This window comes from Podarcis bocagei (genome assembly GCF_964188305.1).
Source record: "Podarcis bocagei genome assembly, chromosome: Z".
NCBI classification, from domain to species: Eukaryota; Metazoa; Chordata; class Lepidosauria; order Squamata; family Lacertidae; genus Podarcis; species Podarcis bocagei.
The window spans coordinates 12584615-12601334 of NC_138140.1; the positions used below are offsets into that span (position 1 = coordinate 12584615).

A 16720-nucleotide genomic window follows, 5' to 3' on the forward strand; every position below is an offset into this window, starting at 1 on the left:
CCCTCCTTTACCCGCCCTCAGCCGTGCCTCGAGCGTCGCTCTTTTCGTCCTGCCCCTTAGGGGGCGCGGCTAATAACGTCTAACTCGCCACTCTTGAGGTTGTCTTGTTACCAAGGGGCGGGAAGGGAAAGAGGCGGGTGGAAAAGGAGGCGTGTCACGAACAGTTTTAGGAGGAGGCGGTGGGAGATACGTCACGCCCCTCCAGTTAGCTGGGGGCGGGGCCTAGACAAACAAAAACAAATAATATCACTAACACACAAACAGAGACAGAACGTAAAAGAACCCCCACATAAAAGACCCAGATGTGCCGCGGACCAATCAGGGCGCGGGGAGGGTGAATCTTAGCCAATCAGATGTGATTGTGGTGAAAGTAGGGAAGAAAAAGCTGCCTACGTCCTTCACCCCTCCTACGCAGAAACACACGCTCTCCCCGCCCCTCTTCGCTGAGGAACTTGTGATTGGCGCGTTCGAACGGGCACGTGACGCGGCGCGAAGAAAGGGGTTAAAAGAAAGCCGCGCTGCCCCGGCCTTTGATGATCACCATGGCAACGGCTGGCCTTCTGGGAGGTGTCAGCATAGGGAAATGCCCGGTTAGTTGGGCCGCGGCGCATCTCCCCCGCGACGCGCCGTTGTTCGCCTTAGCAACCTTCAAACACCCTCCCTTCCCTTTGCCAGCTTTCTCTTCTTTGTGCACCTCCAGCCTAGGCGTGCTTACTCTAACTTGCTGTGCCCCTTGGGGCAGGCTGCCTAGCTAATATAATAGTCTTGCAGGCTTCACCTCCCCGCTCAGGAAACTTAATGCAAGTCCGAAAATTTGACCCGCTTGCATGAGAGGCGTTTTAAGTCAAGCCTAGGCATGCTTCCTCGGAAGCAATACTGTACCGGCTTTCCTACTTTTTTCTTCACCACTTCTTACTCCCAAGTAAGTGTGCTCAGAATCGCAGCCTAACAACAAGTATGCTTACTCAGAGGCACTACTTACTTTTATTCAACTAGGCTTGCTTCCAGAAAAATGCAAATAACTGAATGCTGGACAGCACTATCCTATCTGGTTTACTACAGAAATTGCATCTGCAAGACTTCTCAAGCAGTTTAGGGCATTGGTCAAAGAGAAGTGCAACAATGAAACCATACTACAATAAATAAAAACACAATAAGCTTAAGAAAAAACTAATGTAAAAAAACCCAATCAGCTAGCATTCCATATACAGCACAAAATTAAGCAGCCATCATATTTATTTAGATCATTTATATGCCACTGAATACATTAAGAAATCTCTAAGCAGTGTCCAAAAAAACCTAAAGCAGCAGCAACAAGAGTTAAAATACACAATAAAACCATTAATGCAAAACCGTAAATATATAATGGCATTAATTCTTTCTGACAGCTTCTCTCAACCAGGGCCTAAACAAACACACAGTTCACTTTCTCAGTGAAAGTGCTGTCATTATTCTAGTTCCTCTGGATTGGCTTGATTTTATGGTCAGGCACCAAGGTTTATTGGTGCTTCTTCAGGCTGACCACAATTGTGTCCCATTCAGCACAAGTCAGCTACACTGCACACACTCAGTTCCAGGCTACAACAGATTTGTTTAGTGCAGTACTAAAATTCATGTCTTTGGCATGGGAAGCTAAAATATATACAAGTTTTTCAAGTCATGTGATCAGGAAGAATCTGTATAGAGTCTGAGAGAAATGTAAGAACCTGCTGTAAAGGAAAACACCCCTATGGTTATCACCAATGGAAGCTATTTTGAGAATTAACATGGACAGACAGTGGGCGACCTATAGAGACTTACTGGACCTCTCAGGGAGGGAACCCAGATTGAAACCAATGGAAGAAATAAGAAACAGACTGATTACAGTACGACCAATTGTATGATATGTTTAAACTAGGTAAGAAAAACGGATTTCTGGACAAAAGCTCACAATTTGAAAGAGATTTATTAGAGAATAATGAAAAACTATTGTCTAAAATGTATAACCTATTATTGGAGTGGAAAACAAAAGATGAGCAGGTAAAGCTTCAAAGATCCATAAAATGAAAGTGATAAACAATGTACTGCAGTCACACAATCAATCAATCAATCAATCAGTAGCTGAACTGGGTTTCATACAGTCACACACAAAAAGAGCCACAAATACAAAAACGCAAAATAAATAGCAAAAACAGACCTCAGTATGGCACTCAAATCGGAAGCGTAACACTCAAAACGGAGCACGTTTGGCTTCTGAAAAAAGTTCACAAACTGGAACACTTACTTCTGGGTTTGCAGTGTTTGGGTTCCAAGTTGTTTGAGTACCAAGGTGTTTGAGAACCAAGGTACCACTGTATTTAAAGAGAAGTGGGATTTTTTTTGTGAGTAGAAAATAATTATTCACAGTTGCAAACGCTGGCAGTATTAAGGTAAATTAAACAGTATAACATATTTAAAAGGGATGTAAAATGGGGGGGGGGGGACTGAAATAGATGAATATACATAGGGTTTCCCCAGACATATCCAGAGTACTGCAGTCAGCAGCAGGGTCTGGGTGGAAATCAGGGGAAAATGTTGGAATGGCATACGAAAGATGAAGAGGTCAAATCGGTTATGATACAATGGGCAAAAGATTTTGGGTATAATATCCAATTTGATGAATGGGAAAAATTGTGGAAAGAGAATATAAAATTTACTGCATGTACGATGTTGAAAGAAAATGTTATGAAAATGTTTTACAGATGGTACATCACACCTGTAAAGTTAGCAAAGATGTATAAGATTTGTAACAAATGTTGGAAATGTAAAGAAAAAGAAGGGACGTTTTTTCATGTGTGGTGGGAATGTAAGAAAGTGAAAAGCTTTTGGGAAAAGATATATAATGAAATGAAAAAAAATGTTAAGATATACTTTTGTAAAAAGACCGGAGGCTTTTCTCTTAGGAATTGTAGGAAAGGATATAAGAAGAAAAGACTGTAAACTTTTCCAATATGCAGTAACGGCAGCCAGAATCTTGATTGCCCAGAAATGGAAACAAGAGGAAATACCGACGATAGAAGAATGGAGATTGAAAATGACAGACTATGCGGAATTGGATAAACTAACTGGGAAAATCAGATATACCAAAGACCAAAAGTTCATCGAAGACTGGGGAAAGTTTGTAGATTATCTGAAAAACATATGTGGTGTGAGCACAACGCTAGTAGGATTTCAAGAGGCGCTGTAAAAATGGAGAAGTATTGTTAATATGAAATAGTGGGAGAAGGGAAGTGTAATGGCAATACGAAAGGAGGAATGTGTAACTATAGTTATAAATACGGATGATTGTCAGAGACAGTGGCATAGCGTGGGGGGTGCAAGGGGGGCAGGCCGCACCGGGCGCAACAACTGGGGGGGCGCGCTCGCTGCCTCTGGAGTCGCCGAAGAGCCTCGGGCGCAGGCTGTAGCAGAGCCCCATGTCTCGCGGAACCGACGAGCTGTGCGCGCGTCCGGGCTGAAGGCGCCCGGCAGGCAGAGGCTCTCAGCGCTCGCCGCGGAGGACGCGCCAGGCAGCCCCTCCTCACAGCCCCGCCTCCGCCGCCACTGCTGCAGCTGCTGGGCCGTTGCATTTTCCTCGCCTCTCTGCCCCCCTCCTCCTCTGGGCAAGCGGCGTCGTTTGGGCGGCAGCGCCAGCGGCAACTCGCAGGTTAGGGGTTGGGGGGGCGCAAATTACTTGCCTTGCCCCGGGTTAGGGGGCGCAAATTACTTGCGTTGCCCCGGGTGCTGACAACTCACGCTACGCCGCTGGTCAGAGACGCTGAAGGAAGTTCAAAAAAAGAAGAAGTAATTTGTTGTATTTTGGAAAATTGTATAAATGTTTGGAAAATCAATAAAAAAATTTTGGGGGGGGAAAGGAAATCAGGGAAAAATGGACGCACAAAAAACTTTTCTTTCTGGATTTTCACTGTTTGAAATATGGCAACCCTACGATATACAAGAATATGCAGAAATTATGGGTAAATCAAAAGAACCTTGGAAGGGAAAGGAGGGAAGTCATTGAATGTATGGGTATAATGAAAGATATTAATGTGGAAATGTAAAATCTGAAAACTTTAATAAAAAATATTTTTTTTAAAAGAAATCATAACTAAGACCACCAATCTTCCCAGAGGGATTTCAAACAAGAACTTAAAAGGTCTGGAAGAAGTTTGAACCTGGTGCCAGAAAAAACAACAACCAATAGAGATACAGGCTGTGAGCTTTTCTACGTAAAGTATTCTGGGCCTAGGGAGCCACCACCAAAAGTATCCTCTTGCTTGTGGCTACCCTAGCATGTTTGGGATTGCAATACTATAATACGACAGTATTGACAAGCTTGCTGAACTCAGTGGCACTTCTGAGTAAAAAAAAGGAATAGGATTTCATGGTTGGAAATCATGAAAGCACCATTCAGCAAATGTGAGGTTTGCTCTCTGAGCAAATATGCTCACTATTAGAGTGTAATCCAATAACACTGGAGTACGGTAATTTAAACTGAATGTTCATCATAGGAATCAAAGCATCATCTTCCCTGTGAACAGAAGAATGGTATGGATTGCCTTTAAAAAAACAGCAACACTAAAGGGCACTTTGGAGCTAAGCTATGTTGTAGAGCTGCTGTGATAGGCACAAATATGGGGGTTCTATAAGGATTCCAGCTTTTTTCTGAAACTGTTCCTGTTCCTTTAAAAGCTACACAGCTAGCAGAAGTACCGTAAAATATAGCATTTTGTTGGCGGGAAGTCCTACTGAAGTCCGTGAGGCTTCTTAATGCAGCTCGGATCCCTAGTTTGGAGGAAGTCAGATCTAATTCTTGAGCTTTACAAGAGAAAACATGTTTAGCCTCATACCTTTAAATCCATCCCCCATTAAAACCAATGCTTAACTGTGGCTGGATCTTGAGGGTAGGATCTTATGCATAGGTGAAAAGGGTCTATTTGTTACACTTTTTAATTACCGTAGATTGTAAATCCATATTTTAACTATTTTCTTTAAGGTAAATATCTTAATTGTCCCTATTGATTCAAGAAAGCCTAGGTAATATATAGGGCAGCAGTGAGTACTTAAGGTACGTAGTAGTCAAGCCAAGGTAAAGATCAGCACCTTGGAGATTTAATCGAAGGGCTACAAACCAGCAAGCACTGCTGTTGAATCACTTCCATTAATTAATTTCAGTGGGATTTATACAGGACAGGAACCCTGCATATGCCTTTTAACGAAATCAGTAGAGGGATGCACAGAGGCAGTCTTTGCCAGAGCACATTCACTTTGTAACAGAAGTTGTTTTCATGATGTCAGGATTTAAGGTGTCAGGATTTAAGACATATTAAAACTTATGAGATTCACCCTCAATGTACAAAAGTTGCCAAGCTCCAATCATACCTGACAATCCTTTGGGTTACATTTTTCTTTTCACCGAGTGACTTCAAGACAGATCACATACACATTTTTTTAAAAAACCTGCCTGCCATATAAAATTTATTTTGTGGTGACTATAATGGCATGGCATGCTGTACTGTAAGTATTTATGAAAATATTTTATATGAACATTCTGTTTACCATTATTTATTAATGCCACATTTAAAAATATTACGCTGCAAATTTATTCCAATGTGTATTAGTAAATAAATTATGCTTGTAATTTCTAATGCATTTTTAATTATGAATTTATCCATGTCTGCCTTTATTTATGATTGCAATGTCCCTATTGCAGTGCTGCATATATAATTGGAGACACTCTTAATTAAGCATCCTTGGACATTGCATATGACAAAATGTTCTGAGTGTGTGATTATTTTTGTTTTTGAAAGGGTATCCAATAACTGGAATCAACAACTATTCTCTTACCTGTTGCCAACTACTAAGGAAACAGGAGACAAGCACTGTTGTCCTATGCATCTTAACTCAAAAGTGAAAACTCTGTTTTCAGTGGGATTTACTCCCTAATAAATCATATTAAGACTATAGCCTAAAAACAGCATTAAAACTGGCTAAAATCCTAAAGCACATTTACCTGGGACTAAGTCATGTTGAAATCAGTTAGACGTGTAGGATCTCAGCCAGGAATGTGATAGTTATAATGTATGGTAAATCAATTTATCTCTAGCTAGAGCAGGGGTTGGGAACCTGTCGCCCTCTCTGCTGCTGGTCTACAACTCTCATAATTCCTGACCATTGGTCATGCTGGCTGGGGCTTTTGGTAGTCCAGCAGTAACTGCAGGTTTTCAATTTCTGAAATAGGCCTTTATCCAGAAATTTTGTATTTGTGTTTTATAGGAAGTACTGGTACATACTAACATAGGAGCACACAGAATTACAAGCAGTCTGATATGACTCTGCTTAGTTATTTAAATACTTTTTGAAAGTGTTTGACAATGAAATAAACTACCTCATAAAGTGGTAAACTCTCCTTTATTGGAGGTTTCTAAGCAGAGTTGATGGCCTTCTGTCATAGAATCTTTGGTTGTGATTCCTGCATGGCAAGGTTAGACTAGATGATCCCAGGAGTCCCTCCCAACTCTACAATTCTACGATTCTGTAACTATGCACTTTATAAACTAGCACCAGGTGCTAGTGAGAGCCAGTGTGGTATAGTGGTTAAGAGTGGTAGACTCATAATCTGGTGAACCGGGTTCGATTCCCTGCTCCTCCACATGCAGCTGCTGGGTGACCTTGGGCTAGTCACACTTCTCTGAAGTCTCTCAGCCTCACTCACCTCACAGAGTGTTTGTTGTGGGGGAGGAAGGGAAAGGAGAATGTTAGCCGCTTTGAGACTCCTTCAGGTAGTGATAAAGCAGGATACCAAATCCAAACTCTTCTTCTTCTTCTCAATTATTTGACTACTTTTGCACTCGTAAGGCAGTACAATGATTGTAGGTTTACTTCTCACTGAATAAAGGAGCAGCCAGCATGTTCTTTCCCTTTGAACTGCATAAGTAGAAGGGAAAGCATTGCTTGCATTTAAAATAAAGTGGAGACTCAGGAAAGGGAGAGGCGGGCATCAGTGCAGTGAACTTTAGAGTATTGGACTAAGGCCCTGAAGACCTGACTTCAAACCCTCATTCATTCACAAAGCTCACTGGGTAACTTTGGGCCAGTACAGTGGTACCTCGGTTTAAGAACAGTCCTGCTTACGAACTATTCGGTTCACGAACTCTGCAAAACCGGAAGTAGTGTTCTGGTTTGTGAAGTTTACCTCAGTGTACAAACGGAAACCAAAAGGTGGAAGGGCACTGGCCTTATTAGGGAAAGCGTGCCTCGGTTTAAGAACGGATTCGGTTTAAGAACGGACTTCAGAAACAGATTAAGTTCGTAAACCGAGGTACCACTGTATCTGTCTTTCAGACTCAACTACTTACCATGGTTGTTTTGAGGATTAAATAGCGAAGAAAACATACATGCTGTATAGCATTCCATGGAAGAAAAGCTACATATAAAAAAGTAGTAGAATTAATTCAGCTCTAATATATTCTGAGAAGTAGGGCTCTTGCATCTTTAATAGCTTTGCAGCAAAGCGAACTTTCTCAGGTGGTGTTCTCATACGCGAAGGGAAACACATGTTCAGTACCTGTACTTCTGTAGCGCTTAGTATGGCGTGTAGAAAGAATCCAGTGCCATTACACCTTATCACATGAATAAAACTTAATATTGGAATAAGAAGTGCAGGGTTCTAGCCTCTCCAGAAAGCCATGCCCCTCTAACCTTACTTTAATGTCCCAAGATGCGATTGGCTAGTTGCGGTGACTCGTGTCGTGTAAAGACATGCACTTTGCACATGCTCAAAAGGAGTTCTTGTTACTTGTAAGAAAACCGTAAGCCCCGGAAAGCAAGCTTATTATCTGAGACCTGCTCTGATTGCTCGCAGAATAACCCAGGTCCCATTTCCTTCATTACGAGTCAAAGAACCATACATTAGCGTGGCCGGAAAACAGGGAGGGTGGAAAGCTAATGAAGCAGAAGCGCGCTAGGACCCAGGACCCAGCCCTCCACAGGCAAGAGTTTTTCGGCGCATACGCAGGACGCGGTCTGTTCTGTGTCTCTGTCTCTTCTGGATTCCTACCCCTCCTTCCTCACCCGATGATGATGAAGAGCATGCGTAGAGAACTCGGCGGGCGGCCGGCCTCGCTTTCCCTTAGTTCCTGTCACTTCCGAATGGAGGAGCCACCGCTTCCGGGTTAGGGCGTCTGTTACTGACTCTTGGCGTCAGAGGCGTCTCCTGTGGCCCCGGAAGCGGCTGCTCCGTCTCCTGGCGGAGCCCCCACCCTCCGCGCCCCTCACACCCTCCGCCCTCTTCCTCTGCGGGGGCAGTAGGACGAGGGACTCAGCCCCGAGGGAAGGGAGCGGCGGCGCCCGCCAGGCCCGTAAGTGGGGAGCGGGGTCCCGGGGTCCGGTCTCAGTGCCCCTCACAAGATTCCCCTTTCTCTTCTCAGGGGGACCCAGGAGTCCTGGCTACCGGTCCCGCCCACTCTCCCACCTGTGCGCCGCCCCTTCGGAGGGAACCCAGGTGTCGGCGCTGAGGTGTCGGGTCCAGTGTCTCCTGTTCCTCTCGCCCGCTTTCCCCGCCGGGTTGTCACTGGTCAAGGATGTGGTCCCAGCCTCTGCAACCTCCGTGGCACCAGCCCGGGTCTGCTGCTTTCCGGCAACTTTCTGCTGGGATTTAAAACGACGTGCAGTTTTTAAAAACAGCACAATCTCCCAGAGGTGTACCTCTTAAATCAGGTCAGGCTGTTCGTCCATCGAGCTCAGTGTTGTCTCCTCTGGCTGGCAGCAGCTCTATGGAGGGTCCCTGTCAGTGGTCTTTGCCACCACTCGACTCGTGACAGATGTCGGAGATTGAACCTGCAGCGTTTTGTTAGGCGGTGCACGTAGCTCTGCCTCTGAGCTGTGTTTGTCAGTTGGGTATCCTCCAGATGTTGTTGGACTTGGAACCCTCGGCATCCTTGACCATTGGTCATGTTGGCTGGGGATGATGGGAGTTGGAGTTCAGCAGGATCTGGAGGGCACTGTGTTCACCACTGATCTGTAAGCACTTAAGGGGAGCCCTCCTGGATTGCATCCAGTGCCCATCTGGTCAAGCATTCCATTGTGTTTTCACTTAGGCTGCAGTTGTGTACCCGTTTACTTGTGAGTAAGCCCTGTGGAACTCCATGGAGCTTCTGGGTGGGCATGTGTAGGGTTGTGCTGTCACTCCCCCCCCCTTTACTTTTTTTGGCTAAACCAAGAAATCTTTTGTGGATAATCTCAATTTAGAATATTGAAGATGGGATTTAATCCATACAAGACACTGACTCCATTAGCAGGTGGTTCCTCAGTCTCAGTTCAGCTGGAATCAGGGGGGGGGGGTTGCACCCCATCTGAAGGATCAAGGGTTGTTGCCAAATAAGTTCTACTCAATTGAAATTAATAAATCCTAGTTAACAATGTTCGTTATTTTCACTAGATCTACTGGAGTTGGATCAATTGCTGTTAAGCGGTCTCATGGTATAGAGTCTCATGGTACTTTTTATCTGCTTAGGTAACCCAGTTACACCCCTAATTGGATTTGGAGGACTTGGCATCAGTAATCTGTGCTCTGATATTTTAAAATTATTTATTAGGGTTGTTAAATATCAGGTGGGAATTTGTGTTGTGTTTGCAAGGGTGCTTGAAGAGAAGATATAGCTGTTAGCTGCTTTGTTGTGAAAATTATGTAGTTTAGAATTGGTATTTGCTTTATTATGTGCTGTTTATATATTTTAAACTGTAAATTATTATTGCACTTATATCCCAGCTATGCCCTGTTTCCTTGGTTGGAGGCTATATGCTACTGAGTAACAGTTATTGGAAACCACGTGTGGGGAATGTGCTTCCCGTAGGCATCTGATTGGCCACTATGAGAACAAGATGCTGGTTTAGATGGGCCTTTGGCCTGATACATCAGGGCTCTTCTTGTGTCCACAAAAACGTTGTGCTCAAAGTACATGCAAATAAATTGCTTTGCCATTGACCTATGATCTTTCCTCTCTACATAAGCAGAGGGATGGCATTTTGGAAGGGTATACAGAGACATATTGCACTGTGTATTCCCTGTTCTTAAGGCTCAGGGCACCCTGTGTTGTATCCAACTAAGTTATACTCAGAGAAGACCCACTGAAATGAATGCACTGAAGTTAGACATGTCCATCAATTTCAGTGGGTCTACTCTGAGCAGGACTAACGTTAGATACAGTTGCATGATCAACTGTAGTGCCTTCTGTTGCCATCTGCTCCGAGAGAGGCTATTTGCATAGGAGGAGAAAAAACTGGTGGTTAAACCTGCACTCTACCACTAGCTCCTGATTCACACAGTCCTGCCTCTTCATCTGCACAACACCTTTCTAGAGTTTTATTTCTGTTCACATTCAAGTGTGACAGAATATTGGGAGCTGGCTGCGCACCCCTTACCCACATCAGAAAGTAAGTAGGTAACACGCAATAATAAAATAGCCAGGAGATTGTGGCACCGGGTCAAGTCTCCACTGAGTCTTCTGTGTGAGGAGGAGCTCTAATTATCAAATTACCCTGATAAAAAGGCTCAACCATGAAAATAACTGCCAATTTTTATCAGTAAAAGACTCTGGGAGCTGTCAGGTGGACTTTCAAATCTCCCCTCCCTTTTGAAGCTACTTAAATCAAGTTTAAACTCCCCCATTGCAAAGCCCATGAATCTCGCCTTCAATTTGCCCACCCCTGTTTTTAACACGTGACAGTCTCCACTCTCTGTGTTAGGAGCCTGTGATGGGACTTTTTGCTTTGAAGGAGGAAAGAAAGAGGCTCACAGCAACGGCTGGCCCACTGCCCAGTGTTCGGGACCAGACTCCCCTGTTGCATGCTCCTGAAACCACAGGGGCAACTGGCAGCTGTGATAAAAGTTGCAAGGGGCGATCATGTTAGTACAAGCCCGGTACATGGAAAAGCACTTCTGCAAAGGAATTAAGCACATGTTTTGTGTGTTGGTTGTCACACATATATTTCAATGAATGCTTGCTTGGAAAAGGTAGCAAATAAAGGCTTACCAGTATTTGTGATACCAGTGGAAACATACCCACAAGGCCATCACATTTGTTGTATGTACAAATTGGATATGGTTCCATACATTAGTGTTTTGGGCTGTTCATTTTGTTGTATAAAGTTGCTGACATATGTTGGTTTTATGGCCAGTGGGTGGTATCAGGTGGTGCTATTAGTATTTCATTACTGGAAGGCAACATTAACCCCAGCAATTAATTAATTAAAGCCACAGATGTTGACTGATAAAAGTTAAAATCTCTAGATTGGCTTTTTATTTTGTCAGTTTTGAATAAAAACTGGACTCCATTATCTCCAAAATTATGTTAGATTGACATGGGGGGGAATCCAAAGTGTAATTGATAGATAAATATTTGGGGTGGGGTGACAAAAACAAATTCAAAAGCATCCTAATGTGGCCAGTATAGTCAAGACTACCATTTGTCTACTGGTATGTTGTGAGTGTTCTTCAATGTTCCCCACATTTTAGCCTGCTCTCAAGTACTCTGTTGTCTTGCCTTCAGAGAAGGGGACAGTGTCTTCTCATGTTAGTCTAGAAATTTTTTGGAAGTTGTAGGAATCACCCTTGCTTCTTCCAGACATCTTCAAAGTACTTTGTGAGCCAAGTGAAAGACCTTGTGCCTTTCTTTCTCTTCCTGTTGGTCCAGGAAATAGCACTCTCTCAGCCCAACCTACCTCACAGGGTTGTTGTGAGGATATAATGGGAAGGGGGGAGGTGTTGTATTCTGTCTTGAGCCCCTTGGAGGAAAGGTGGAATATTATAAATAAATGCAGCCAAGGCTAGGAGCATTTTCCCACACTCCTAGTTGGAGTCTCTGGGAAACATGGGAGAGTCAGTATGGCATAGCAGTGACAGTGCTGGAGAGCTTTGTATTCAAATGCCTGCTTGGCCTGGCCTACCTCACACTGTTGCTGTGAAGATAAAATGGACTAGTAGCCTGTATACATATTCACTGCCACTTTGAGGTTACTGGAGAAAGAGTGGGATGTAAATGCTGCTGCTGCTGCTGCTGCTTCCTCTGAAAAAGGAGCCCTGAGAATCTTGCCTTTCACTTTTTAAAGGAAAGCCAAACTAGGAAAATAGGCATATGGCTATGAGCTTATAAGTAAATATATAGGCAGAAGCAGCCAAAAAGGAGGCTGAAGATGGTGCCTGAAGCAAGTCTCCTGTGAGCCTCAGCAGAGTGAGTAGGAGCTTTTAAAAAATAATACAAGACACACTCCCGGCAAACGAGCTTATATCTCAGCCAGATAAGGACTCCGGGAGTTGCTGGACCGCATTTTAAACATCCTCCCTTCCTTTGAGGCTCTTCGAAATCCCCTTTGAAATCCCGCTGAAGCCTTCCAAAATAACTTGAGGTTATCTAAAACTGCGGCTAATTACAACACTCCGAGATGCCTTCAAACAAAGCCTTCAAATATACAGGCAGAATAAAGTAACCCAAATCTAGTCCGGGGATGGTACTCACAAGACAGAGTTATAAAGAACTGGGAATTTCTCTTACACAAGCTGCAGAAACGCCCCCAAGGAAAAAGCAGGCAAAAATCTTATACTATTTCAAACCAAAAGTAGATGATACAAGAAACATGGAGAGCCTGCACTCTCACAAATCGTCTGTCGATCGTACCTGGCATGGGAAGGATATGGAAGCAATATATATAAGTACGTAGCTGAAGAAATCGTCACAACCCGGGGGAAACTGAATATGATTTTCTGGGTTCAGGGGATAGAGCTTTGACCTCTGCACGCAACCCCAACCCCCCAGCATTGCTTCTCACCTTGCCCTGTAGCTAGTTTTAAGCATGATGTGTTCAATAAGTTTGTGGATGAAAATTTGAATACAGTCATACCTTGGTTCTCAAATGCCTTGTTACTCATATGTTTGGCCTCCCAAACACCACAAACCCAGAAGTGAGTGTTTTGGTTTGCAGACGCTTTTTGGAAGCCGAACATCGAACGTGGCTTCCAATTAAGTGCAGGAAGCTCCTGCAGCCAGTCGGAAGCTGTGCCTTGGTTTTTGAACATTTTCCGAAGTTGAATGTACTTCCAGAATGGAAATTCGAAAACCAAGGTACGACTGTAATTAGGACAGGTTGCAGGATTCCTTTTTTGTTTGGCACTGAGTTTTGCTCACCTCAGTGTGGTGATACACATGCAAAACCACACACAGTCTTGTCTTGGTAGTAGGGCCAGTGTCACTTGCCTAGCTGTTCATTGTCTTGCACCTGGAACACCGTTAGTGTGAAATGGTGCTGGAGTCAGAAGCAGCATAGTTTTTTAGAGTGTTACCAGTGCGAGCCGTTTAATGCCTGTCCTTGTTTTCCGACCTAGATTCCACTATTTTCCACTGCAAGTGATTTTCAGAAAAGGTATCTGGGCTTGGCTTGATTGTTTGCTGAACTCTTCAGCACATTTCTGGGCCAAAATTGCCAGGGAGAAACTGAAAGCACCCTCTCTCTGCTCTTCAGTGGTTTAGTATGGTGATGTCAGACAGCTTTCAAGCCAAGGTTTGTGTGTGAAATTTCCAAGTCAGGTGCTTTAAGTCATTGCTTCTCCTGCCCACAGATGTGCTGTCTAGCTCTTGCTTCAATGCAAGCTTTTCCCTTGGTATTGCGGGGAGCCCTGTGTTGTGTACCTCAGTGTGTGAGGTCACCCTTCAGTGCAGCTGGTCTGATGCTTCAAACTGGAATTAAAGATTAAGTGATGATCTCCTCTGAGGGACGTGTGAAGGCTAACCTGTTGCCCTCCAGATGTTGCTCCACCTCCCATCAGCCCCAGGGGTGATAGAAGTTTTTGTCCAGAAACATCTGGTGAGCCAGAAGTTCCCCACCCTTAATTTAAACAAGATAGAACTTGAAATAGCCATTCTTAGCCATTTGATACACCAGCACATGTATCAAAAGTGGTGTGGGGAATCTTTGGCTCTCCAGTTGTTGCTGAACTACAACTTGCATTATCCTGGGGCTGATGGAAGTTGTAGTCCAGCAACAGCTGGAGGGCTAAAACTTCCCCAGTCCTGGATCAATGACTGCAGCTAGGGGTGTAACAAGGCAACAGTTTACCTTTTAGCCTGTGTTCATCACAAACAGCATGTTTTCCTTTCACTACAGTTCTATTTCTGCCAAATACTACATCATTCATCCTGCTGTCTGCTATTTAATGTAAGTTATGTAACTCTTTAGGTGTGTTATGTAACATACGTTAAATCAATCTTAAGGCAACGTCAAAATGTTAAAGTAATGAATTGCATATTTCTTATTGACTTTAAAAACTCAATGGTGATGATGTGAACAAATACCAATCATATTCTCTTGACTTACTTCAGTTCCCAACCACAGACAAATATGTGGACTACAAATCCTTTTCTGATTCTATTGGTACTCTCTGTCATCCCTCGCTGCAAATGCTTTTACATTCTGTTCATTCGCACCAAGTTCACGTCTTGGAGTCTCCTTTGCACACAGAAGGTCTCATGACCGAACCCTGGTGTTTCATCTTAAAAGTAACTTGAGTAGCAGGTGTGGGAACGTAAGAAGAGCCAGTTACATCAGGCCAACAGCCTATCTAGTCCAGCATCCTGTTCTCACAGTGGTCAGCCAGTAATAAATAATAATCACTTATTATTTATATGCCGCCCATCTGACTAGGTTGCCCCAACCACTCTGGGCAGCTTCAAACAAATTAAAGCACAATATGACATCAAACATTAAAAACTTCCCTGAACAGGGTTGCCTTTAGCTGTCTTCTAAAAGCCAGATAGTTGTTTATTTCCTTGACATCTGACGGGAGGACATTCCACAGGGCGGGCACGACTACCGAGAAGGCCCTCTGCCTGGTTCCTTGTAACCTCACTTTTCTCAGCGAGAGAACCACCAGAAGGCCTTCAGAGCTAGATATCAGTGTCCAGGCTGACTTAGTTGGTCTTTAAGGTGCTACTGGACAGGCTGAATGATGTGGCTGAAGACTTCAGATATACTGGGCCGAGGCCATTTAGGGCTTTCAAGGTCAACACCAACACTTAGAATTGTGCTCAGAAATGTACAGGAAGCCAATGTAGATCCATTAAGACTGGTGTTACATGGTCCTGGCGGCTGTTCCCAGTCACAGTCTGGCAGCTGCGTTCTGGATAAGTTTCTTTTCCTAAGAACCTGGGGAGTCACTGCCAGTCAGAGCAGACTGTATTGGGCATAACAACTGTAAGGCAGCTTCATATATTCAAATACATTGAAGCTCACTACATGATCCTTGACTGCCAATCGTGTGCTGGCATTGCCAAGCTTTTTTGAACAAGTTGGCACATTTTGAATTTTGGAAGAGTGCTGTGGATGCCAGTCACAAAATGGCTGCCATAGGTAGCATGGCATAACATGAAGTAAAAAAGACAACCACCCCTAAAACTTTATGTTTACTATGGAAAGTCAGCTATTTTCTGCTGGTTTTGATTATGGAAATCATGCATTAGTGTGATACTGATTTCTCTCTCTCTCTCTCTCTCTCTCTCTCTCTCTCACACACACACACACACACACACACAGATAGTGTTACTATCTAATAGCAACAGAGAGCATTCTGTAGTACTAATAAGAATGTACAAGGTGGCCATATCACACTTTCATTATACAGTAATCACTTAGAAGATACAGTACCTGCACATTTTGCCACATAACTTCCTTTTCTGGGAGAGATAGAGGCTGACCTCTTTTAAAAAATGAAAGACTCTGAGGAACCCAGGAAAACCTTTACAGGCACTAGGTTGGCAACCCCTGGTCTAATGAGTATGACATATAATTGGTAAATAGGAAGGTTACCAGCCATGATATACGGTAAATATCAAAATAAGTATTGTATGGGATTGTAAATGTGAGCCTTTGTGATGTACTAGCTAGACTTGAATGGGGAGACCTGGGCTTCTATCCAGCTCAGCCATGAGGCTTTCAGCCTAGCCTACCTTGCAGGTTATTTGTGAGGTCATACTGTGGGGGATCCTACAAACACCACCATGCACTCTTCAAAAAGCAGGTCAGGATACTAATGTGATGGTAGTGATGGTGATATCCCAATGCCTTATCCGGTCCTGCCATTATGCACAATTTCATCCTGTTCTTGGTGGTTTAAACATAATTAAGCAAGCTGCCTCCTACACATTTAAATCAGACAAGATTCTCTCTCTCTCTCTTTGCAAACTGTTCCCATCCTGTACTGTTCAGTGCAATATCAGAATGAAAAATGACACTGCTTTGTCATCTGTTCCAATTGATATTGCACTCTTCACAGTGACAGCTGAAAAGGCCCACAGGTGCCATATAAAGAGGTGACCATGTTGTCATATTTCATTTAGGCGTCCCTCTGCAAAGCCATAATTACCTAATTAGGTTGTTAATTAGGAGATTAGCATTTCGCTATATTGATAGAATGCTCTTTGCAGGCGGGAGTCGAGAAACAGATTTGTCTGGCCTAATTTATAAGTGCTGCAATTTTCTCCCTCCCCCACCCCCCCCCAAGCCAAATACTTATTTATTTGCTTAAATATTGATGGGAGGATAACTCTGTTGATCTAAGGAGTTCCTTTATTGGCAAGCAAAGCTCCCACAAGATGGGGACAAGCAATAGAGGTAGGTGTGTGTATATATGTATGTATGGGGGGTGGGGTATATAATACCTGAGGTTGTGTGGTAT

At 43.6% G+C, this 16720-nt stretch overlaps 2 protein-coding genes across 15 annotated transcripts in view; one reads left to right on the forward strand and one right to left on the reverse strand.

Annotated features, from left to right (window-relative positions):
* The window catches only part of PBX3 (PBX homeobox 3), a 244244-nt gene extending 235550 nt beyond the window's left edge, over positions 1-8694 (reverse strand). The window contains exon 1 of one of the 4 annotated variants that reach the window (XM_081180322.1): positions 8471-8694. The gene's annotated coding sequence lies outside the window, so the exon portion shown is untranslated. Of the gene's footprint in view, positions 1-11; positions 137-8070; positions 8091-8470 lie in introns of those variants that run through there. The other 3 variants (XM_081180326.1, XM_081180325.1, XM_081180323.1) reach the window with 3 other exon arrangements.
* Positions 8187-16720, forward strand: part of MAPKAP1 (MAPK associated protein 1) — a 189661-nt gene continuing 181127 nt past the window's right edge. For 4 of the 11 annotated variants that reach the window (XM_081180298.1, XM_081180296.1, XM_081180303.1 and 1 more), the window contains exon 1: positions 8190-8357. The gene's annotated coding sequence lies outside the window, so the exon portion shown is untranslated. Of the gene's footprint in view, positions 8358-16720 lie in introns of all 11 variants that reach the window. The other 7 variants (XR_014004415.1, XM_081180295.1, XM_081180297.1 and 4 more) reach the window with 5 other exon arrangements.